Below are 26,370 nucleotides of genomic sequence, written 5' to 3'. Positions count from 1 at the left end.
CATGATTAGTGCAAATATTACCATAAAAGTAAAGGAATTTAATGGTATTTGAAAAGGAATTAAATGGTATTAGGAAAGGAATAGCATTTCAGACAAAGATTTGCTAGCTGTGGGTAACATGAAGAAATATAATATGTAATACAATATAACCAGTATTTCTGACCCTTAAATAACTCATTAACTTCCTGACTGGCTAAGACATTAGTCAAGTTTAATAGCATGATGAGAATAAAATAATCTAATTATTATATTTTATTATATTTTATGTAATTAGAAAATATAATAAAATATAATAATTAGATTTTTTATTCTATAATTATTTTATTCTATAATTCTATAATTATTCTATAATTATTTTATTCTATAATTCTATAATTATTCTATAATTATAAAATATAATAAATTAAAAGTAATTTTATTTGTCTTAAATTTTATAGATTTAATGATAAAGTATCAGAAGTCCACAGTACTACACATTTTTCTAAATGCCCAATATCATTGTTGCTTAATGTATGGGCTCAAAAAATTTTGACTACTTTCAGAAAAGAGCCACACTGATCTTTTATGTCATCTCCATGCCTAGCCAATGCCTCTTCTAGCCACCAACATTTCTTCTTACTCCATCAACTTTCTAAACCCCTAAACTGCTTTCAGTTGCCCACTTAGTCCTGCTCATAATCTTTCTGATTAACTTATAAAAAGCTGCAGCAAAATGTCATTAAGTGATTTTTGTTGTTGTCAGTCACTAACTCATGTCCAAATATTTGGGACCCCATGGACTATACCATATACCACATCAGGTTCATCTGTCCTCCACTATCTCCTGGAGTTTGTTCAAACTCATGTCCATTGAGTTGGTGATACTAAGTGATTTTAACTAATATTAAGATATTAAGTGATTTGTCTAACATTAAGCAGCTGATAAATAACAGTGCCTGGACTAAAACTAAGAGCTTATGACTCTAAGCCCAGCGTACTTTCAGCTACACCTGATTGAAAATCTAAGAATGACTTAAGATAATTCTTAGACATCACGTTTATTACCAGTAACTAAAAGACATAAAGGATAAAAGATATAAAGCAAATTGTTGTTCAGTCACTAAATCATATATGACTCTTTGCAACCCCATGGACCATAGCCCACCAGGTTCCTCTGTCCATATAATTTTCCAGGTAAGAATACTGGAGTGGGTTGCCATTTTATTCTCCAGGGAATCTTCTGAGACAGGGATCAAACTCACATCTCCTGCACTGGCAGGTGGCTTCTTTACCACTGAACCAGCAGGGAAGCTCAGATAAAGGCAGATCTGCCTTTAATACAAGGAGAAAAGGTTAACTACATGAAAAGTGAGCTGGTTCCAGACAGGTTAAGTTACTTGTTCAAGATTATAGAACTAGTGAGTTGTATTAGGATTCTAAAGATTGCCAACTTTGGCCTAAATATATATGACTTTGTTATTTGATGAAAAACATTACAATACATAATTTGATGTAATCAGTTGAGTTCAAATTTATTTTCAGTCCTGAATGAGAAATCTGTATGCAGGTCAAGAAGCAACAGTTAGAACTGGACATGGAACAACAAACTGGTTCCAAATCAGGAAAGGAGTATGTCAAAGTTGTATATTGCCACCCTGCTTATTTAACTGATATGCAGAGTAGATCATGTGAAATGCTGGGCTTGATGAAGCACAAGCTGGAATCAAGATTGCCAGGAGAAAGATCAATAACCTCAGATATGCAGATGACACCACCCTTATGGCAGAACTCGAAGAACTAAAGAGTCTTTTAATGAGAGTGAAAGAGGAGAGTGAAAAAGTTGACTTAAAACTCAACATTCAGAAGACGAAGATCATGGCATCTGGTCCCATCACTTCATGGCAAATATTTGGGGAAACAATGGAAACAGTGACAGACTTTATTTTGGGGAGCTCTAAAATCACTGCAGATGGTAACTACAGCCATGAAATTAAAAGACACTTGCTCCTTGGAAGAAAAGCTATGACCAACCTGGATAGCAAGCATATTAAAAAGCAGAGACATTACTTTGCCAACAAAGTTCCATCTAGTCAAAGCTATGGCTTTTCCAGTAGTCATGTATGGATGTGAGGGTTGGACTATAAAGAAAGCTGAGTGCTAAAGAATTGCTTTTGAAATGTGGTGTTGGAGAAGACTCTTGAGAGTCCCTTGGACTGCAAGGAGGTCCAACCAGTCAATCCTAAAGGAAATCAGTCCTGAATGTTCATTGAAAGGACTAACACTGAAGCTGAAACTCCAATATTTTGGCCACCTGATATGAGGAATTGACTCATTGGAAAGGCCCCTGATGCTGGGAAAGATTGAGGGCAGGAGGAATAGGGGATGATAGAGGATGAGATGGTTGGATGGCATCACCGACTCAATGGACATGAGTTTGAGCAAGCTTCAGGAGTTAGTGATGGACAAGGAAGGCTGGCGTGCTGCAGTCCATGGGGTTGTGAAGAGTTGGACACGACTGAGCAACTGAACTGAAACTGAACTTAATAGGTACAATGTGAGACAATTCTATAAATCTGTTTTATATTTAATAAATATTAAACTAAATTATATTAAACTCCATAAGAATTTTAAAAACTAAATGAAATGAAATAATCATTAAACACACTGTATCTCATTGTTCTATATCAGATTTTTATTATTTAACTACATAATAAGAGATAAGGGCTTTTGGTCTCCACTCCAAAAATCACTATCTAGAAAATAACATGTACTATTACATGAATTTTACATACAGCAAAGAAAATCTGCACTGAATAATTTAATGATAGCCACCAGGTCAATCTTTCCTAAATAATCATTATTAAGTAGATAAGATATTCACTTTTGATAACTAAATTTGAAATATCATGGAATATATCTTAAATATAATACAGCAATTATCCCTGGAGAGTAGCATCATTGTCCTTGCTGTCACTGCTTTGGGGTCACAAATCCACTAAGAATCTATTGACATTCCATCCTTAAATCCATTTATAATACAAAAAACCACTTTGGCAATTCAAAAATCAAAATATCAAAGAAAATATCCCAATGAGTGAGGCCTTTCAAAGCAGGAAGATAGATAGACAGATAGTAAGATAGATAGATAGATTTCAGTCCTAACCTTTTAAGGACAGTTCACGGAGAAAATTTAGAGATGATGGCAGTATAAAAAAGATTATAATATTTGCTTTCTAGACAGAGAAGCAAAATTATGGGTAAGAATACTACCATTGGTGAAATGAATCAGTAGTGCTAACACATAATACAAAGTTTGAGAACATTTTTGGTCTGTTTAAATTGTGGATTTAAAAAATCTTTATAAATTAATGAAAAACAAGTCACTTCATAGACATAGGAAAAAAGATAGCTGGATTATAACCTATTACCGGATGTGCTCAGTCACTCAGTCACATGTCTGTTTCTTTGTGACCCCATGAATTATAGCCCACCAGTCTCCTCTGCCCATGGAATTTTCTAGGCAAGAATACTGGAGTGGGTTGCCATTTCCTACTCCAGGGGATCTTCCCCACCCAGGGATTAAACCTGTGTCTCTTTTGTCTTCTGCGTTGGCAGGCAGATTCTTTACCACTAGTGACACCTTGGAAGCCCTTCATACCAGACATGCCAAAATAAATTCCAGATAAATTAAAGATACAAATGTAATATATAAAGCCATGAAAGCACCAGAAAAAAACTTGGGATTAATAATATTTGAATACGGAAAAATTTTTATGAAAGTATCAAGAAAAAAAACAGTAAAATAAGAAGAGTGATGAATTTGACAAAAAAAAAATTTAAAGCTTCTCTGATGGACATTATTATATCCAATTAAAACAATTGAAAAGGCTAGTATAAAACTGCCAAAATTATTTGCAATGTATGTGCAAGGAAAGCAGTAAGTATGCAGGAGACTCTGTTTAAATCCCTGGGTCAGGAAATGACAACCCACTCCAATATTCTTGCCTGAAAAATCCCATGGACAGAGGAACCTGGTGGCCTAGAGCCTATGGGGTCACAAAGAGTCAGACACAATGACTAAACCACCACCATCTTTATTCAATAACTATTATAAACCACATAGATGAGAAATAAAAAAAAGGGCTTCTTGAGACACTAGGGCACAGATAAGCTATCCACTTGAACCAAGGCCACAGAGCTAGTATGTGGCCAACCTGGCATCTGAGTACAAACACTATCCTCTCCAGTCTTCAACCTTCATTACCCTGTTACACTATGTCTTTAATTCTAAGGTAACTTAATCCTGTGTTAAAATAGGTTTTAACATGTATCTTAGCAGCAGCAGCAGCAGCATACCTACTATTGGGAGCTGAACAAAGTAAAGCAGGTTTTGGTCTGTGAATGGGAACTTTTTTTTTTTTTTTTTCACAGTTCCACCTTTGGAGAAGGAAATATAAAGTAAGGCCAGAGAAATGCTCAGGTTTTAAGTGGCAAGAATGTTTTGGCTCAGAATGTACCATAAGAGACAATTTTGTCCTGATCAACAAAACCCAGAGAGAATAATGAATCATTTCCCCAAATAAGATAAAGATGGTAAACCAATAGTAGCCATATACCATTACTCCTCTGCCTGAGTCCCATGAAGAAATGAATCAATAAAAGACAAGCCTTAAGTGTTTGAGGTGAAAGAAGTATATACTAGGGAGAAGACAGCCTTACTCTGATGGATAGGGGAAATATTTAGGAAGTCTGAACTCTCATCTTAGACTGAGGCTGCAGTTGGTGATATTACATCCACCTCTGGAGACCAGGACTCTGGAAGATGGTACCCAAAGGGCTAAACTTTGACTTACAGTAGCCATTAACTTCATGTCAGCAAAGGAGCAAAATGAATAGCCTAAGGAATCTTCTGTCTTGGGTCAGACATTGGAGAATGGCACACTTGGGGGTATGGGAACAACAGTAGAGGGAAGTGGCTCTGTGATACCTGGTACCAAAACTGGTTTTCCTATTTATACACCAAATAACCAGGCTCATGGTTCTGTGTATGCATGTGAACATGCATGCTTAAGATATTGCTTCTTTCTTTTTTAAAAGTGCCTTTGGGAAATCATGATTAAATTTCCAGAAAAGAATTTTTTAAAAACAAAAAGTTATTAAAATTAACACAGATATCATTCTGTAGCAATTATTTGATGCTTCTAGAAACACCATAAGGGTTTTACATTATATAGAATTACAGTTATATGTAGAACTTATATAGTTATAAGAACTATAAGAACCTCTTGTAACACAGAATAATTCAAGATATAGTTGCATAGAATGAACTCAGGAAATTTTTTAAATTCAAGAGTATCAAGGCAACTGTGATTTCCACATTCACATCCTTCATTGCTGTGTAAATTCTGAATACCTTCTTGGCCTTTGTCTTTTAAAATAAAAATGTGTCTCTGTGCCTTCCAGCTTATAACAACACTCTTCCTGAGTGATAATACACTCATCTTTGCTTCATACAGCAACCTATTTTCTTTTACTCTCTTTTTGTCATCTCAAAAATGGGTAATAACTGTCTCTGAAGAAAAATACAGTATATAAAGTATAAGTGTACTCTCTGGGGATTATCTGACAGTGTCTTGTGATAGATTATCCAAACAATACATATCACTGTTCTTATCCTTCATCATCAGATCAAATTTATCTATCCAGGGTTTACTTTTGTGCGAAGAGTAAGTTCCAAAAGAAAGCAATAAACATCACTGCCATTTTGACATATATTACAAATGTGAGTAGGAGATATGTCACACTCTAGGCAACAGTGCTGCTGAGAAATAGTATAAATGAAAAATGTACACCAATGAATATTGCTTTTGCTGTTTAATGTTTGATAAAATAAATGTATATTTTAACTTTATCTTGTATTAATTGAGAAAGCAATATTATCCATAGAAATCACTATAAATGAAACCTGTCATTTGTTAACCCACTTTAGGGACATGAACAAAAGTGTATATAACTAGTTCCCTTAAGGCATCCTTTTTCATGTGAAAGTTCCACAAACAGGTCAATTACTATAGTAATTGAAATAAGATGTGCCCATAACATGACTTCTTCACAGTGATCTCTCATATTATTAAACTGCCTTCATTTTGATGCTCAACATGTTCTTTTAAGTCATGCTTTGGATTCAAACCTGTAACCTAATCTGCCTAACCACAATGTATTCCATAAAACAATAAGAAGCATATATGTAATGTGACTAGTTCTTTACAAAGGGAATAAAAAAAAAAAAAACACTGTGTTTTTAATGCACAATTATTTTAAAGAAAGAAAGAAAAAACATTCATTTTCAGAAACTGTACACCATTTTAATGTCATTTGGCTTTATTTCTCAAAGGCCTTTCAAGTCATAAGTGCCATGTAAATATCACAAAGTTCAGAATATGATCCTTTCTTATAAATATCTTCCTTCTCATCCCTTATTTTTATTTGACCTTCATTACTGCTCCTAAAATAATCTTCTATGTGAGCGTATTTAACATATGCAGAGTACATTATAAGAAACGCTGGGCTGGAAGAAGCACAAGCTGGAATCAAGATTGCTGGGAGAAATACCAATAACCTCAGATATGCAGATGGCACTACCCTTATGGCAGAAAGCAAAGAAGAACTAGAGAGCCTCTTGATGAAAGTGAAAGAGGAGAGTAAAAATGTTGGCTTAAAACTCAACATTCAGAAAACTAAGATCATGGCATCTGGTCCCATCACTTCATGGCAAATAGATGGAGAAACAGTGGAAACAGTGGCTGCCTTTATTTTGGGGGGCTCCAAAATCACTGCAGATGGTGATTGCAGCCATGAAATTAAAAGATGCTTACTCTCTTTTCTGACCACAATGCAGTAAGATTAGATCTCAATTACAGAAGAAAAACTATTAAAAAGTCCAACATATGGAGGCTGAACAGCACGCTGCTGAATAACCAACAAATCACAAAAGAAGTCAAAAAAGAAATCAAAATTTGCATAGAAACAAATGAAAATGAAAACACAACAACCCAAAACCTGTGGGACACGGTAAAAGCAGTCCTAAGGGGAAAGTTCATAGCAATACAGGCATACCTCAAGAAACAAGAAAAAAGTCAAATAAATAACCTAAGTCTACACCTAAAGCAACAAGAAAAGGAAGAAATGAAGAACCCCAGGGTTAGTAGAAGGAAAGAAATCTTAAAAATTAGGGCAGAAATAATTGCAAAAGAAACAAAAGAGACCATAGCAAAAATCAATAAAGCCAAAAGCTGGTTCTTTGAAAGGATAAATAAAATTGACAAACCATCAGCCAAACTCATCAAGAAACAAAGGGAGAAAAATCAAATCAATAAAATTAGAAATGAAAATGGAGAGATCACAACAGACAACACAGAAATACAAAGGATCATAAGAGACTACTATCAAAATTATATGGCAATAAAATGGAAAACGTGGAAGAAATGGACAAATTCTTAGAAAAGTACAACTTTCCAAAATTGGACCAGGAAGAAATAGAAAATCTTAACAGACCCATCACAAGCACGGAAACTGAAACTGTAATCAAAAATCTTCCAGCAAACAAAAGCCCAGGTCCAGACGGCTTCACAGCTGAATTCTACCAAAAATTTAGAGAAGAGCTAACACCTATCCTACTCCAACTCTTCCAGAAAATTGCAGAGGAAGGTAAACTTCCAAACTCATTCTATGAGGCCACCATCACCCTAATACTAAAACCTGACAAAGATGCCACAAAAAAAGAAAACTACAGGCCAATATCACTGATGAACATAGATGCAAAAATCCTTAACAAAATTCTAGCACTCAGAATCCAACAACACATTAAAAAGATCATACACCATGACCAAGTGGGCTTTATCCCAGGGATGCAAGGATTCTTATATATCTGCAAATCAATCAAACCACATTAGCAAAGTGAAAAATAAAAACCATATGATTATCTCAATAGATGCAGCAAAGCCTTTGACAAAATTCAACATCCATTTATGATAAAAACTCTCCAGAAAGCAGGAATAGAAGGAACATACCTCGACATAATAAAAGCTATATATGACAAACCCACAGCAAACATTATCCGCAATGGTGAAAAATTGAAAGCATTTCCTCTAAAGTCAGGAACAAGACAAGGGTGCCCACTTTCACCATTACTATTCAACATAGTTTTGGAAGTTTTGGCCACAGCAATCAGAGCAGAAAAAGGAATCCAAATGGGAAAACAAGAAGTAAAACTCTCACTGTTTGCAGATGACATGATCCTCTACATAGAAAACCCTAAAGACTCCACCAGAAAATTACTAGAACTAATCAATGACTATAGTGAAGTTGCAGGATATAAAATCAACATACAGAAATCCCTTGCATTCCTATACATTAATAATGAGAGAATAGAAAGAGACATTAAGGAAACAATTCCATTCACCATTGCAACGAAAAGAATAAAATACTTAGTAATATATCTACCTAAAGAAACTAAAGACCTATATATAGAAAACTATAAAACACTGGTGAAAGAAATCAAAGAGGACACTAATAGATGGAGAAATATACCATGTTAATGGATTGGAAGAATCAATATAGTGAAAATGAGTATACTACCCAAAGCAATATGTAGATTCAATGCAATCCCTATCAAGTTACCAACAGTATTCTTCACAGAGCTAGAACAAATAATTTCACAATTTGTATGGAAATACAAAAAACCTCGAATAGCCAAAGCTATCTTGAGAAAGAAGAATGGAACTGGAGTTATCAACCTACCTGACTTCAGGCTCTACTACAAAGCCACAGTCATCCAGACAGTATGGTACTGGCACAAAGACAGAAATATAGATCAATGGAACAAAATAGAAAGCCCAGAGATAAATCCATGCACATATGGACACCTTATCTTTGACAAAGGAGGCAAGAATATACAATGGAGGAAAGACAATCTCTTCAACAAGTGGTGCTGGGAAATCTGGTCAACCACTTGTAAAAGAATGAAACTAGAGCACTTTCTAACACCATACACAAAAATAAACTCAAAATGGATTAAAGATCTAAACGTAAGACCAGAAACTATAAAACTCCTAGAGGAGAACATAGGCAAAACACTCTCTGACATACATCACAGCAGGATCCTCTATGACCCACCTCCCAGAATATTGGAAATAAAAGCAAAAATAAACAAATGGGACATAATTAAACTTAAAAGCTTCTGCACAACAAAGGAAACTATAAGCAAGGTGAAAAGACAGCCTTCGGAATGGGAGAAAATAATAGCAAATGAAGCAACTGACAAACAACTAATCTCAAAAATATACAAGCAACTCCTACAGCTCAACTCCAGAAAAATAAATGACCCAATCAAAAAATGGGCCACAGAACTAAATAAACATTTCTCCAAAGAAAACATACAAATGGCTAACAAACACATGAAAAGATGCCCACTCATTATCAGAGAAATGCAAATAAAAACCACAATGAGGTACCATTTCACGCCAGAGAAAATGGCTGCGATCCAAAAGTCTACAAGTAATAAATGCTGGAGAGGGTGTGGAGAAAAGGGAACCCTCTTACACTGTTGGTGGGAATGCAAACTAGTACAGCCACTATGGAGAACAGTGTGGAGATTCCTTAAAAAACTGGAAATAGAACTGCCTTATGATCCAGCAATCCCACTGCTGGGCATACACACCGAGGAAACCAGAAGGGAAAGAGACACGTGTACCCCAATGTTCATCGCAGCACTGTTTATAATACCCAGGACATGGAAGCAACCTAGATGTCCATCAGCAGATGAATGGATAAGAAAGCTGTGGTACATATACACAATGGAGTATTACTCAGCCATTAAAACGAATACATTTGAATCAGTTCTAATGAGGTGGATGAAACTGGAGCCTATTATACAGAGTGAGGTAAGCCAGAAAGAAAAACACCAATACAGTATACTAACACATATATATGGAATTTAGAAAGATGGTAACAATAACCCTGTATACGAGACAGCAAAGGAGACACTGATGTATAGAACAGTCTTATGGACTCTGTGGGAGAGGGAGAGGGTGGGATGATTTGGGAGAATGGCACTGAAATATGTATAATATCATATATGAAACAAGCTGCCAGTCCAGGTTTGATGCACGATACTGGATGCTTGGGGCTGGTGCACTGGGATGACCCAGAGGGATGGTATGGGGAGGGAGGAGGGAGGAGGGTCCAGGATGGGGAACACATGTATACCTGTGGCAGATTCATTTTGATATATTGCAAAACCAATACAATATTGTAAAGTTAAATAAAATAAAATTTAAAAAAAATAACAAAAAAAATAAAAAATAAATAAAAAAATAAAAGATGCTTACTCCTTGGAAGGAAAGTTATGACCAACCTAGACAGCATATTAAAAAGCAGAGACATTAGTTTGCCAACAATGGTTCATCTAGTCAAGGCTATGGTTTTTCCAGTAGTCATATAAGGATGTAAGAGTTGGACTATAAAGAAAGCTGAGCAGGGAAGAATTGATGCTTTTGAACTGTGGTGTTGGAGAAGACTCTTGAGAATCCCTTGGACTACAAGGAGATCCAACCAGTCCATCCTAAAGGAAATCAGTGCTGAAGATTCTTTGAAAGGACTGATGTTGAAGCTGAAACTCCAGTACTTTGGCCACCAAAGACCCTGATGCTGGAAAAAATTGAGGGAGGGAGAAGAAGGGGACAACAGAGGATGAGATGGTTGGATGATATCACCAACTCAATGTACATGAGTTTGAGTAAATTCTGGGAGTTGGTGATGGACAAGGAGGCCTGATGTGCTGCAGTCCATGGGGTTGCAAAGAGTCAGACAGGACTAAGCAACTGAACTGATACTGATATGAGTGTATTTGAGAGGAAAATGGTGGTCGATTAAGAAGGCAAGAAGAAAGGACAATGGCTAAAATATTTAATATAAAGGAAAACAAAAAGGTATAATTCCACAAAGATAAAACAAAATGGGATACTGAGAAAAGAGGAAAAAAAATGATTAGAAAATACTGATGAAGGAAGTGAGGAAAGAGAACTCCAGCCCAGAATATTCGTGGAGGCATTACAGTTTAGAGACAACTGTTGACTCACTCTGCATATTCACAGAGAGAATGGGATCAGGGAAAAGCTGAGAAACTTTATTTACAGCAGCAGTGATTAAGAGGGGCTAACAGTAGAGGGTTCACTGATCCACCCAGAATAGCTGACTCCCTTTCACTCCCACTTTTCCTTGCTCTCCTTACCTTTACCACAGTTCTCCCACAGCATAGACAGATAAGGAGAGCAGCATTTAGATCTCCGAGAAAGAATGTTTACCGCTAAAAAACTGATCAAAATGCTATGAGAGGTACAAACTAAGTCAATTAGTAATTAGTTTAAGTGTTGAAACCTGGAGGAAAACCCCTCTGACTTCTGATATTTAAAAGCCTTAGAGCAATGATCAGTTATCCATTAACTCATCCAGCACCAGCCTTGCCAGAGGACAAACCCAAATAATTGCAAGACGAGATCCCACTCAGATTTTATATTGAATCATTCTCAAAAGTTAACTTAGTTCAATAATCGGAGGCCATTTAAGGGAATCCTACACCATTAGAGAAGACAAAACATAGTTTAAAAATAAGAGCAAACAAGGGGAGAGAGCAAATTAGCCAAGATGGCGTGTTCAGGCTCTCTTACCCCAAGTTTTGTAAATAATAACTATGTAACAGCTGAGATCATTTATAGCACAGCTCATGCACATCACAAGGTTTATGTAACAGCTGAGATCACTTAGAGTACTGCCCCTGTGTGTCATGAGGTACTCACTTGCTCACGAGCTACTTTGTGCTGCAGGGATATGTGAGTGCCACATAAAAAGTGGTGGCATTACTGCTGCCTCATGGCTGTGTCCATTGGGTCAGCCAGGAGAGGAGAGAACACAGCTCTACTGTTATGGCTGCTGTGTCGGCCAGGAGAGAGGTTGTGTGCCGTTATGTTGTATTATGCTATATCTGCTTCTGCGGCTGCTGTGCCAGCCAGAAGAGAATAAATGTGTCTGCAGTTCCTATGACTCCTCCTGTCTTCTTTCAGCCTCTTAGCTCACTCCTTGCCTACTCTGGGTTCACCAAATATTGTGGAAAGTGTGAAAAGCAAGACAACTGGCGTCACAAACAGGATGAAGAGCAATACAGTAAGATTCTAGATAAATGAATAGTGCCAGAATCCAAAGACAATGCCAAAAAAATCTAATTATTACCCTTGAAAAATATATTTCATTAAGATTTTTTCATTATATATATATATATATATTTCAAAATATACAAGGATAGAAAGATATGCATGGAGCATATCTACGGTGCTGAAATCTGTGAATAAGGCTATTTAGTAATAGAGCAGAATTTCTTTCATGGGGTTGGTTCCTGGGATTGCCTAAAGAGTTTCTTATTGAGAATAGTTGTGAAGTTCTCTGAAGTTAGGAAATTTACTTTGTATAAAACTATAGGTCTGGGTGAAATGAAAATCTACCTGGACAATAGCTACTGAGTTACCTTGCTTCAGCAAGATAAGGGAAATGTAAGTCATATTATACTACTGAGTCAAGGCTGCAGTCCATGGGGTCACAAAGAGTTGGACACAATTGAGCGACTGAACAACAAGTGAGTCAAGAAACTGGAAACTATTTAGGGAACAACCTGCCATGGAAAAGGAGAGATGAAAAGCTTCTTATTCTTTCATTAATAAATTAGGTCAGTTTTTAAATAATATGCTCATTGAAAAATTCACACATTTCTCAAGTAATTGGAACAAATTATTTGAGTTTTTCCTAAAAACCCAATGAACTTTTTGTCCAACCCAATAGTTCAATCCAGTTCCTATTTTCTAAAATTGACTCATTTTTAATTGGGGGATAATTGCTTTACAATATTGTGCTGGTTTATGACATACACATGAATCACCCATAGGTATACATATGTCCCCTCCATCCTGAAACTCCCTTCCACCTCCCACCCCAGCCAACCCCTCTAGGTTGTCACAGAGCAGTGGTTTGAGTTCCTCACATTATATCATAAATTCCCACTGGCTATCTATTTTACGATATCATATACATTCATTAAGATTGATTAAGCGTGAACAAGAGGCCATAAAAAGTCACAAAGCAAGAAAGAACTACTTTAAATCAAACAGATCATTCTCAAAATAAAAATTTTCAGTAGAAAGGAAAATGTGGAAAATGAGAAAATATAAATGAAACAGATTAATATAGATCAACAAGCAGTCAGGAGTTTCAGAAAAAGAAAACAGATTAAAAAAGACAATATATTTCCCAGCACATGATCCAAAATCAAATAGCTCACTTAATACTGAGTTAGAAAAAGAAAAATCTACCATCTAGATTTAAACAGTGAAATTTTTAAAACACCCAAATTATAAAAGGATTAGTTACTTCCTGTTAGCATTGTAGGATGCTAGAACAAAACAGATCAATTCATTTAAAGTTCTGAGTCAAATGTTTTTCCATCTGGAATTTAATGTTTGACCAAATTATAGATTAGGTGAATCGCCCATTTTCTTAGGAAGTGACTTAAGAAAGTACATTAGCAAAATGAAAGTAAACCCGAGTAATAAGGAAACAAATCACCCACCCAGGAAAGCAGCGGATAAAGATGTCAGAATGATATTTTGGTGCCAGACCTAAAGAGTAACCACTCCAGACAGATTTGTAAGGAAGATCTCCAGGAAAGTGCTGAAGCAAGGGGCTAGCGTGTGGGGAGAAGGGAGGAATTGGATTTCTAAATATATAATGTGAAATATTTGAGATTTGGAAGAAACTTTAGGACATAAAAAGGAACAGAACATGAGGAAATAAAAAGGCAAAGAGAAATAAAATAAAAACCTGCATAGGAAAGTTCAATTCAGTTCAGTCGCTCAGTCATGTCTGACTCTTTGTGACCCCATGAATCATAGCACACCAGGCCTCCCTGTCCATCACCATCTCCCGGACTCCACTCAAACTCAGGTCCATCAAGTCGGTGATGCCATCCACCCATCTCATCCTCTGTCGTCCCCTTTTCCTCCTGCCCCCAATCCCTCCCAGCATCAGAGTCTTTTCCAATGAGTCAACTCTTTGCATGAGGTGGCCAAAGTACTGGAGTTTCAGCTTTAGCATCATTCCTTCCAAAGAACACCCAGGACTGATCTCCTTTAGAATGGACTGGTTGGATCTCCTTGCCTAAATATTAAAGCAATCAACTCATTAGAATAGGAAATCAGTGAAATTCAAAAGAAGAATACCATATACTGCAGGCAATAGACATGGTAAGTATTAAAAATACAGAAAATAAGCATAAATTTCTTCTTTCCACAGGAGACTATGAGGGTGATTACAGAAAAAAATCTGCTTAAAAAAAATGCTTGCTATGAATATGAAGAAAATGAATACATGGCTCAGTTTTGAGTATGTACAAACAGGACCCTGTGTAGGGGACAATCTCTTTTAAGTAGGCCCAAAGCTTGGATATAAAGGAAAAATATGTATTCACAGAATACTACTTGGCTTTATAGGAACTAATATTTACATCACAATAATGAAGGAATTTACCAGTGTTCAATTTGTATGGGCTTCCCTGATAGCTCAGTTTGTAAAGAATCTACCTGCAATGCAGGAGAACCTGGTTCATTTCCTAGGTAGGGGAGATCCTCTGGAGAAGGGATTGGCTCCCACTCCAGTATTCTTGGGCTTCCCCTGTGGCTCAGCTGGTAAAGAATCCACCTGCAGTGCCAAAGACCTGGGTTCAATCCCTGGGTTGGGAAGATCCCCTGGAGAAGGGAAAGGCTACCCACTCTAGTATTTTGGCCTGGAGATATTCCATGTACTATATGGGGTCACAAAGAGTCACACACAACTGAGTGACTTTCACTTTCACTTTTTCACTTTTAATTAGTATTACAAACAACCCAAAGAGAGAACACAAAAGATTTAAAAATTGCTTACACATTAGAATGTTATTTAATTTAATGTTATCCATCTTGAAAAATGTAGAAGCGCAGCTGACAGATTTTAAGAAATGGAAGTGAGAATGAGAGATAAAGGAATGAAGAGAATCTCAAATAGTGGATTTTACAAAGGAAGACACAAGACATACTGCACTTCATGAATCTAAACATAGAAGTTTAAGCATATTAATTACTAGGAAACATGTTATTCCATTTACAAGGAAAAATAAAGATATTGATACAACTATGACAAGAGAGGAACCAGAAGTTTAAACTACAAAAAGAAGCACAAAATAAAATATTTCAAAATAGTTGCCTCTCAAAAGCAAAATTTGAGATGGCTGTAAGGTACACAGGACAATCGTAAGCCCTTTTATACAATCTGTTTTTCCCTTTGCTTTTAACCCACAAACAAGTAAAACACTCAAAAATATTTAACAGCAGAAAATCCCATATGTTCCAGCAGAGCAGCGAATTTAAAAGAAGGAGCCAGGAGGAAAGCTGGAAAAATCCACTTAACCTCTTGCTGAAACCCTTTGGACCACACCTGGAAATCCCCTAAAATCAGCTTGGAACACCCTTTAGGGGGCTTCACTTCCTGCAACAAAACACGATGCTCTTGACATAGTTGTATGTATATCTAGATAGACAAATGTAAATGTATATATCTACAGATAAAATTGCATGCACACATATATGTGTATGTATGTTTAATAGCGTGTGAATAATGTAGTCTATAATTAATAAGGTAATTAGCAGCTCACATTTATCTATAAAATGTCTATGAAGCCAACTAAATGTACATACTAATAGTATATAATATGGGATCCCAGGTGACTCAGTGGTAAAGAATCTGCCTGCCAATGTAGGTGACTTGGGTGTGATCCCTGGATCAGGGATCCCCTGGAATAGGAAATGGCAACTCACTCCCATATTCTTGCCAGGATAATCCCATGGACAGAGGAACCTCACAGGTTACAGCTCTTGGAGTCACAAAGAGTCAAACATGACTAAGAACAGAAGCACATTATATAATATAGTTAGATAAAGTAATCACATACTAAGGGAGCTATTGTTTACTTGAGTGTGTATTTCCAATTAAGTTTTATACTTTTATAAAGGAGCTTATTTCTAAAATAGAAATTGTTTGCAAAATTAAAATGAGATAATATAAACTAAGGATATAATTCAGTTCCTGGCACACAGGGCAAAATATTAAAATCTTCATTACTGCCTTCTTATCTATGCTCAGTAACAGTTGACAGGTCAGGCCTGCATTATCAAATAACCTAATTTTAGCAAAAACAAAACATAATATAGCACTTAGAGATTACTGTATTCTTGCCTAGAAAATTTCAGGGACGGGGAGCCTGGCAGGCTATAGTCCACAAGGTTGCAAAAGAGTCAGACACAATTGACTATGCACACACATGCACACAAGAACTATAATTCCCATTCTAGTGAATTTTTCCCCAAAATTATTTTCATAGTTTAAAATGAACATGAACACTATAAGAAATTTGAGAAATCAAAATTTAAGTTGAAAAATGTTATCATGTCTGCTTTCCACTGCATTCTTACAAAAGACAAAACATTGAAAATCAGAATTAAAATAAGTCATATTTTTTAAATAAGAAATTTTATTCTACATCATGTATCTTTACAAATTCTTAAAAACAGTTGAAGAAAGATGAAATTCCAAACTTAGATCTTTATTAGAGACAAAAAACTACACATGCACTAAAGATTTTTGACTTGGCAGCTATATGTCTGTGACATATAAAAAATGATAAATGATAAATCAGCTATATGTCCATTCGTGTGAAAACACTGTAACTGAAAAAGCAAGTATCTAAATTGTGCATAATAGGATCTCATATTTGAAAAGCCTAAACAAACAAACGCATAAATAATTATATGTTACTTATATATATTTTTGTCAACTTTTTTTTTATTAACAACTGTGTATTGTCAACAAAATAAAATCTATTCTCTCAAATGATAATATTTGAGACTATTATCAAACTATTGATATCTCAGAATAGGAGAATTACACATGATTTTTAATTTCTTCATTATGACTTTCTGTATTTCCTATAATCCCTGAAGAGTCTGTAATGAGAATATAGCATATTATTTTCTATTATAAGAACTAGAGCTATTTAATTACAAACAGATACTGTCATGATTTACCAAAATTAATTTATGTATATGTCAGCAAATATATACTTTTTCGTAAAGCCAGCTATACCCATTCAATATTTGTATATGACTATGTCACACTGAGAATTCTACAGTTCAAAAAGGAGAAAAAAATGTCTATTTCACTGTGTAATATACATTGCACAACTGTAATTTCTTAGATATATATTGTCTTCTAATCTGAGCTACTATGAAAGCAAATTATGGAAATATGTTGAGGCAAAAATTACTAAACAGTTGTCAGAAGTTCCTGACATTTACAACAGCTTTGACTTCAAGTCAGAAATGCTGAGGACATGATATTCATGGGCTCTATATAACTTACAGTTCTAAGAACTTGAGTAGAGAAAAAAGAATTATCATCTAAAGACTATATAAATACATGGGGATATTTTCCCCTTCCCTTAATAGTCATATTAGCATCCTTCTCCTGGAAATTATGACCTCTTATCATCTTGATAAATCATTGTGTGACATACGTATGTTCCCTTCCCTAAAACGACAAGCACCCTGAACAGTTGAAATATTACCTCTAACTCATATTTGTACTCCTCAAAAGAGAGCTTTCCAATTGGTTTGTCATAAACGGGTTATGACCACACCCAAAATATTGATTCTTTTTTTTAATTTATTTAATTGGAGGCTAATTACTTTACAATATTATAGTGGTTTTCTGCCATACATTGACATGAATCAGCCGTGGGTGTACATGTGTTCCCTATCCTGAACCTCTCTCCCACCTCCCTCCCCATCCCATCCCTCAGGGTCAACCCAGTGTACCAGCCCTGAGCACCCCGTCCCAATATTGATTCTTTCTAGCCCCTCAGAGAAGTATGCTAAGCCACTTCAGTCGTGTCCAACTCTGTGCGACCCCATAGACAGCAGCCCACCAAGCTCCCCTGTCCCTGGGATTCTAGGGATGCCAAGAACCTAAAGTCTTGTTTCTTTCACCATTGAAAATCTTTGTCTGTTTACCTCAGTGGGCCATACAAATATTTTATCATAGTGCTGTGGTACTGTCTAAAACATCAGGTGTTGTGCTAAGTTTTCATAACACCAAGATCAGGCCACAAGCACTGGAATGGTGTTCACAGTTAAAGCTCTGGTTTTCCAATACCTAATTTGGTCTATGACCTACTTTTTGCTCCTAAAAACAAGTTTACAACTACTGGGACTATACTTCTGAGCCTCACAAAAATCTGGCCCCTAATGCATTCTGTGAGCCTGTGTAAACAGCTCTCAAGCAATTCATGTGTGCGTGACAGAATTAGGATATATTTGAAGTCTCCCCCTCTAACACAGGCTACAACTGTGGAAATAATACACTCTATTCAGACTTTTTTTTTTTTTTTTTTAGTTCTTAAAATTTACTCTGTTTTCTTTTTTTTTTTTAATTTTATTTTATTTTTAAACTTTACATAACTGTATTAGTTTTGCCAAATATCAAAATGAATCTGCCACAGGTATACATGTGTTCCCCATCCTGACTTAAAATCTCTCATATTTCCTCCCTGACCCCCATCAAGGAAGGGCTTCTGGTACTGATGCTTCCTGGGCAACTTCAAGCTAACAAACTCAGTGTGGATGATGTCCTGCCCAGGTAGATGACCATTCAAGACGTTGGCCCCTACTCTCTCCATTCATCTCCTCTTTATACTGTTTCATGTTTAACCAACCCTTCTCACTGGTGAACAAACTCCCCAGGACAGTATAGTACTCACAAGTGTTAGTCGCTCAGTTGTGTCTGACTCTTTGTGATCCCATGGGCTGTAGCCTACCAAGCTCCTGAGCCCATGGGACTCTCCAGGCAAGAATACTGGAGTGGGTTACCATTCCCTTCTCCAGGGGATCTTCCCAAACCCAGGGATCAAACCTGGGTCTCTAACATTGCAGGCAGATTCGTAACTATCTGAGCCACCAGGGAAGCCCATAATATTCACAAAGAATACAGAAATAAATCAGTGGAACACATAAAGAGCCAAGAATATAGTGAATATAGTCAACTGATCTTTGACAAAGCAACAAAGGCAATATCATGAAGCAAATATAGTCTTTTCAATAAATGGTGGTAAAACAACTGAACATCCACCAAAATCAATCTAGACACAGATATTGCACCCCTCAGAAAATTTAATTCAAAATGCATCACAGACTTAACATAAAATGCAAAACTATAAAAGTCTTAAAAAATAACATAGAAGAAAATATACATAACCATGAGTATGATGTCTTTTTATGTATAATAGCAAAGACATGACTCATAAAAGAAAAGAAACTGTTAGATACCATTAAATTTAAAAGCATCAGTTCTGCCAAAGACAATGTGAAGAGAAAGAGATGACAAGCCACAGAATATCAAAAAATAACTGAAAAACACACATTTGAATAAAGACTATTATCCAAAATATACAAAGAACTCTTAAAACTTGACAGTAATAAATTCAACAATCCAATTTAAAAAATGACCAAAGACCTTAACAAACCCCATACAAAATGAGATATATAGAGTAGAAATAAAACTATGAAAAAAGCTCCACATCATTTGTCATCAGGAAAATGCAAATTAAAACAACAATGAGGTACTACTACACACTGATTAAAAACACCAAACCCAGAATACTACAGCAACGAATGCTGGGAGTTCATGAAGCAACAGGAACTCTGACCATATGCCAGTGGAATGCAGTATACTACAGTCACTTTGGAAGATATTTTGGCATATCCTTACAAAACTAAAATTAAACATAGTCTAATCAAGCAATCCAGCCATTATGTTCCTTGGATATTTGGGTAACTATTTACTCAAAGGAGCTGAAAACTTATGTCCACACAAAAGCCTGTACAGGGATGCCTGCAGTAGCTTTGTTCATAACTGCCAAAACTTGGAAGACAATCAAGATGTCTTCCAGTAAGTGAATGGATAAATAGACTGTGGTACATCCAGATGATGGAATATTATTCAGCAGTAAAAATAAATAAGCTATCAATCCAAGAAAAGACATGGAGAAAACAAATGCATATTAATAAGTGAAAGAAGCCACTTGTCTGAAAAGGCTGTATACTACATGAATGCAACTGTATGACATTCTGGAAAAGGCAAAATTATAGAGAGAGTAAAAAGATTATTGGTTGCCTTAAGTCGGGGGCAGGTTTAGGGAGAGATGAATAGATGATATACGGAGAATTTGTAAGGCAGTTAAAATATTCTGTATGATATGATAATGATAGATACATATCATTATACATTTGTTTAACCTCTGTGTTGTATAAAACCAAGATGAACCAAAGGTAAACTATGGACTTTGATGATTATAATTAGTCAATGTAGGTTCATCAGTTGTAACAAATGCAGCACTCTGGTAGGAAATGATGATAATGGAGGAGGCTATGAATGTGTGGAGAAAGTGAAACCTTGGGAAATCTGTTTATCTTCCTCTCAATATTTCTGTGTACCTAAAACTCTTCTAGAAGATAAAGTCTTAAAAATATTTAGTATTTAAAATCTATCCTAAGTGTCTTTATTAGATGCTTATGTTAATATATAACACTTTTCTATGAGTAGATGTTACCTGAATATTAAATTTGTTGTTTTACTTATCCAGTGCATGGGTGATCAGTTGTGTCTGACTCTGCGACCCCATGGACTGTAGCCAGCCAGGTTCCTCTGTCCATGGGATTTCCCAGGCAAGAATACTGCAGTAGGTTGCCATTTCCTACTCCAGGGTATCTTCTCAACCCAGGGACATAACCTGAATCTCCTATGTCTCCTGTACTGCATGAGGATTCTTTACTGCTTGAACCATTGGGGAAGCCCACTATTAAAAAAATAATGTATTGATTAAATTATTGTGAGAAATTATTGATTAGATTAAGATATATCTTACTAATTTTCCTTAATATTTTTAACTATTGGGAAAATGAATGATTTTAAATAAAGGAGAGAAAGATACAAAACAAAAATGCTTTGTTTTACAAAGACATAGGCTCCTAAGGGATTGTTGTCAAAACCTATAAACTTATTTTAGTAAAACCAAAAGTTCTCACCAGATTCTTAGTCAAGTGCTTTTATTTTACTGCATCACAAAATCATATAGAACTCTTTACCAAGAGTGGAGCAGGGGTATCAGTTACTTATATAAAGATGGAGTACATTAAGTACAAAAAAATTAGAGCTTGAATCTCTGATTTATCACCTAGAAGAATCTAGGTCAAATACTTTATCAGGAGTTATTATTTATTTGATATTAAACATAAATCAAACTGTCTTGGCTTCCTATTTAAGGCACAATGCTTAAATATTTGCATTGGAAATATATCACAAGACTGGAAATTTATCACTTTTGTAACACAAAATCACTTTTATGTCAAATTAATCATGTGATAGTTTTGATACGGAGAAAAATAATTGTCCCTTAACATTTAATTTTTGTATTAATTTTTTCTATTTAAAAAGAGAATCTGAAAATCCCAATTTCTTTATCTAAATTAAGAATATCATAAAATTAATATTTAAAATATAATTTAAAAATTACTACTTTTTTATAAAGAACTAAGATTATATATTTTCTGTAAAAAATTAATTCAAGAACTAATTTTAAAATCATGAGGTAATTTTCATATAATTAGACAAACTGGACTAAAAAACTACAAATTAGTTCCAGGGAATTAATTCTAAAAAAAGTATATTTTTTCTCCTGGGATAATTTTAGAACTTTAAAGTTAAAAGAGTATCTACATATAACAACAATAATAATATTTTAAACCTAAGAGAACAATTAAGTAAATAATATTTCCCTTGCTCAAAGAAAATAATATAGAGAGATTCCAAAATTTAAATGATACAAAGCTGTCTGCAACATACTAAAACTTTAATGATTATCTAGTCAATTACAGAAAAAAAAATGTTACACTACAATCCCATAAGAAAGCAATCAGAGTAACTGATTGGAACCTTAGCATTCTCATATTATGTGCTTGTACTTGTCAAGCCAACAGTATTTTTGTTTGAGTATCCTAAAGGGGCTCCAGAGAGTTGAAGGAACTTAGAAAGGAAGAAGCTGAAATAACATGCATGCACATATAAAGGAGCATATACTGTCACCCTGCTTATTTAACTTATATGCAGAGTACATCATGAGAAACACTGGACTGGAAGAAGCACAAGCTGGAATCAAGATTGCCGGGAGAAATATCAATAACCTCAGATATGCAGATGACACCACCCTTATGCTAAAAAGTGAAGAAGAACTAAAGAGCCTTTTGACAAAAGTGAAAGAGGAGAGTTAAAAAGTTGGCTTAAAGCTCAACATTCAGAAAACTAAGATCATGGCATCCGGTCCCATCACTTCACGGCAAATAAATGGGGAAACAGTGGAAACAGTGGCTGACTTTATTTTTCTGGGCTCCAAAATCACTGTAGATGATGATTGCAGCCATGAAATTAAAAGACGCTTACTCCTTGGAAGGAAAGTTATGACCAACCTAGACAGCATATTAAAAAGCAGAGACATTACTTTCTCAACAAAGGTCCATCTAGTCAAGGCTATGGTTATTCCAGTAGTCATGTATGGATGTGAAATTTGGACTATAAAGAAAGCTGAGCACTGAAGAATTGATGCTTTTGAACTGTGGTATTGGAGAAGACTCTTGAGAGTCCCTTGGACTACAAGGAGATCCAACCAGTCCATCCTAAAGGAGATCAGTCCTGGGCGTTCATTGGTAGGACTGATGCTGAAGCTGAAACTCCAATACTTTGGCCTCCTCATGTGAAGAGCTGACTCTTAAAAAGACCCTGATGCTGGGAAAGATTGAGGGCAGGAGGAGAAGGGGACGACAGAGGATGAGATGATTGGATGGCATCACCAACTCGATGAACGTGGTTTGGGTGAACTCTGGGTGTTGGTGATGGACAGGGAGGCCTGGAGTGCTGCGGTTCACAGGGTCGCAAAGAGTTGGACATGACTAAGCAACTGAACTGACTGACTGACTGAAAGGAGCATACATTTAAATATTTGAAGAGCTTTAGTAAAAAGAAGTAGTAGGCACATTCTATGGCTCTTAGAGAGAAATCTACAGGGGACTGGGTAACGGTTACTATAGAATAAAGATGATGCCTGACATTCTACTCTAAAATGAAGAGGGTCACCTCATAAATAGTGAACATCTTGCCTTTGGAAATGACCATAATGAAAGGATGCTGCTTTAGGGTGAAGTAATAAAAATAGAGGTTGATTCTCTTTCTCACAAATGCTAACCCAATACTCTGTATATACTCATAGTTATCTCTTGTGTTAATGAAACCCTCTAAATTTACTGGCTTAAAACAACTATGTATTATTATTGCTAATGGTTGACTGGGCTCAGGCAGATATTTCTTACATGGTGCGTCTCCTGCAGTTAAAATCAGACAATGTTTAAGGCTGATGTCATTTGAGGTCTTGACAGGTTTAATATTCAAGACAGCTTCTTCAATGACGTTTGGTGCTTCAGATGGGATGGCTGAACAGCTAGCCAAGCCTCTATCTTTTTTCTCTATGTGGCTTCTCCATACAGTGAGCCTCCTCACAGGACAGTATTAATGATTATCAAATTGTTACATGGTGGCCAGTTACCCCTAGTAGAGTGTTCAAGAGACACTTCCAGAAATTGTCATCCTTTTTATGACCTAGTATTAGAAGTCATGTATTATTAACTTAGCTGCATTCCATTGGTCACATAGGGTTAACCCAGATCCATTGCAGAAGGGTGTGAATACTGGGAAACATGATTTCCTGGGGATTTATCCTTGGCAACTATCTACTACATATACTTCACATTTAATGTTAAAGAGTGACAAAAATAAATTATAAATATTCCTATGTTTCTTTGAGGAGATATGAATGGAATAGGAAAGCACATTTAACTATTCCTTTATGCTTTAGGTCTACAGTTAAACATCAAGATTGTAGATATTTGGCAAATAATGATACTGTGATATAAACTGACCACCTACTTTCTTGCATTTCTCCAAATCCAGGGCTTTCAATCACAACTGTGCTTGCATTATAAATATCCCATTATAAAGTATACAACTGACCATGTGCTTACAAGAGGTGCTAAACAACATCACATAGAAAATTGGTAAAATTCTGGGCTTGTGATGTCATAGCCAAATATACTGATGATGTATGTAGTCAGGTCCATAATTCGGAGAGGTGATGTGTGGAGTACCACACATTCCTGTTGTGTTCATTTACCCTGCCATCTTTTCAGCTCACTATCAACTTAAGCATTCCTTTTTTAAAAAATTATCTTAATCGGGGGATAATTACTTTACAATATTGTGATGATTTTGCCATACATTAATATGAATTGGCCATAGATATACATGTGTCCCCCCTCATTCTGAACCCCCCTCCCACATTCCTCCCTACCCTATCTCTCTAGGTTGTCTCAGAGCACTGGGATTGGATGCCCTGCTTCACACATCGAATTCGCACTAGTCATCTATTTTACATATGGTAATGTAACGTTTCAATGATTTACATCTCTGTCTTTTAAACTACTTACTTTATCATAAACCTTAACTATGATAAACTACTTACTTTATCATAAACCTTAACTAAGTCCCCTGGTGGCTCAGATGGTAAAGAATGTGCCTACAGTGCAGGAGACCTGGATTTGATCCTTGAGTTGGGAAGATCCTCTGGAGGAGGGTATGGCAAACCACTCCAGTATTCTTGCCTGGAGAATCCCCATGAACAGAAGAGCCTGGCTGGCTACATTCCATGGGGTCTCAAAGAGTTGGACTGAGCAACTAAGCACAGCACAACACATGAATTAAGTCACTTCTACAAGCACATTTTTTTAAAACTACTCTTTTAAAATATACATTAAAAACAAATGTTGATAATTATTTTGAATAGTATATGTAATTTTCTCTACAAGTATAAGAAGGCTATTAAATTTTAAATAGGTCTATTTAATTTAGGAAATATATGTAAAATATACCTAGTACAATGTTTGGCACAGAAGAGCATGTTCAACTGTTTTAATTAGTATATAAATGCACACATATAAAAGTCTTCCTCCGTACCACAGTGGTAAAGAATCCACCTGCCATTGAAGGAGATGCAGGAAATGAGGGTTCAATCCCTGGGTCAGGAAGATCCCCTGGAGTAAGAAATGGCAACCTATTCCAGTATTCTTGCCTGTAAAAACCCCATGGAAAGAGGAGCCCAGCAGGATATGGTTTGTGGGATTACAGAGTTGGATATAACTGAGCAACTGGACATGCACGCACACATACACACAAAACCACATATATGTGCATACAAAACAATATTTTTTCTAGGAGCAAAGATTATTATTGGATTTTCTTATATACTCTTGAAGCAATATTTCAACAACCTGATATTCTAAAATTTTTTGAAATAATATCTAATCTTATGGATACCACTATAAAGATATGAACACTTCAGTATAGTTTATATGTATGAGCTTCTGTGGAATAGCATAACATTTTTTTCTAGAAGCCAGATATTAAGAAAATACATTAAGAATGGTAACAGTATTAACTCATTCTTTTGTGCCTTGGTAAAACCATTTACAGTCTTGAATCAACATATTAATTAATAGCATTATTCAGGATAATTCAAGAGTATCTGATATCATAGATTGAAAAGATCCTCATATTACAGATAGATCATGTATGAATCCAGCTGTTGTTACTGTTTGGTCACTAAGCAGTATCTGTCTCTTTGTGACCCCATGGACCATAGCCAGCTGAACTCCTCCATCCATGGGATTTCCCAGGAAAGAACACTGGAGTCAGTTGTCATTTCCTCCCCTAAGTGATCTCACCCAGTTAAGGATCAAATCCACACCTCCTGCATTGGAAGGCTGATTCTTTTTTTTTTTTTTTTTTTTAATTTTATTTTTAAACTTTACATAACTGTATTAGTTTTGCCAAGTATCTGATTCTTTACTGCTGAGCCACCAGGGAAGCCCAATGAATCCAGTACTGTAAGTCTAATACTCTATATCTTTAAAAAATATCATAATGACTTTTAATTTTAAACTTATAACTCATTTTTTTGAGTGAGGAAATTAATGATTTACAAATTTTCACTGTTAATCTTATCTTTGTAACACTATTGTTTACCGCTCCTTGGTCTGCTCTCTTATC

At 35.7% G+C, this 26,370-nt stretch overlaps 1 long non-coding RNA gene across 2 annotated transcripts in view; it reads right to left on the bottom strand.

The window, feature by feature from the left end:
* LOC129646730 (uncharacterized) overlaps positions 1 to 11,407 on the bottom strand; it is a 124,190-nt gene extending 112,783 nt beyond the window's left edge. The window contains exon 1 of one of the 2 annotated variants that reach the window (XR_008712146.1): positions 11,270 to 11,407. This is a non-coding gene — a long non-coding RNA (uncharacterized LOC129646730). The remainder of the gene's footprint in view (positions 1 to 11,269) is intronic. The other variant, XR_008712145.1, reaches the window with a different exon arrangement.
* Positions 11,408 to 26,370: the final 14,963 nt, after the last annotated feature.

Source organism: Bubalus kerabau, chromosome 3 (assembly GCF_029407905.1).
Source record: "Bubalus kerabau isolate K-KA32 ecotype Philippines breed swamp buffalo chromosome 3, PCC_UOA_SB_1v2, whole genome shotgun sequence".
NCBI classification, from domain to species: Eukaryota; Metazoa; Chordata; class Mammalia; order Artiodactyla; family Bovidae; genus Bubalus; species Bubalus kerabau.
Note: the sequence above shows the minus strand (reverse complement) of the source record. Positions and strands in the feature narration are given on the sequence as shown.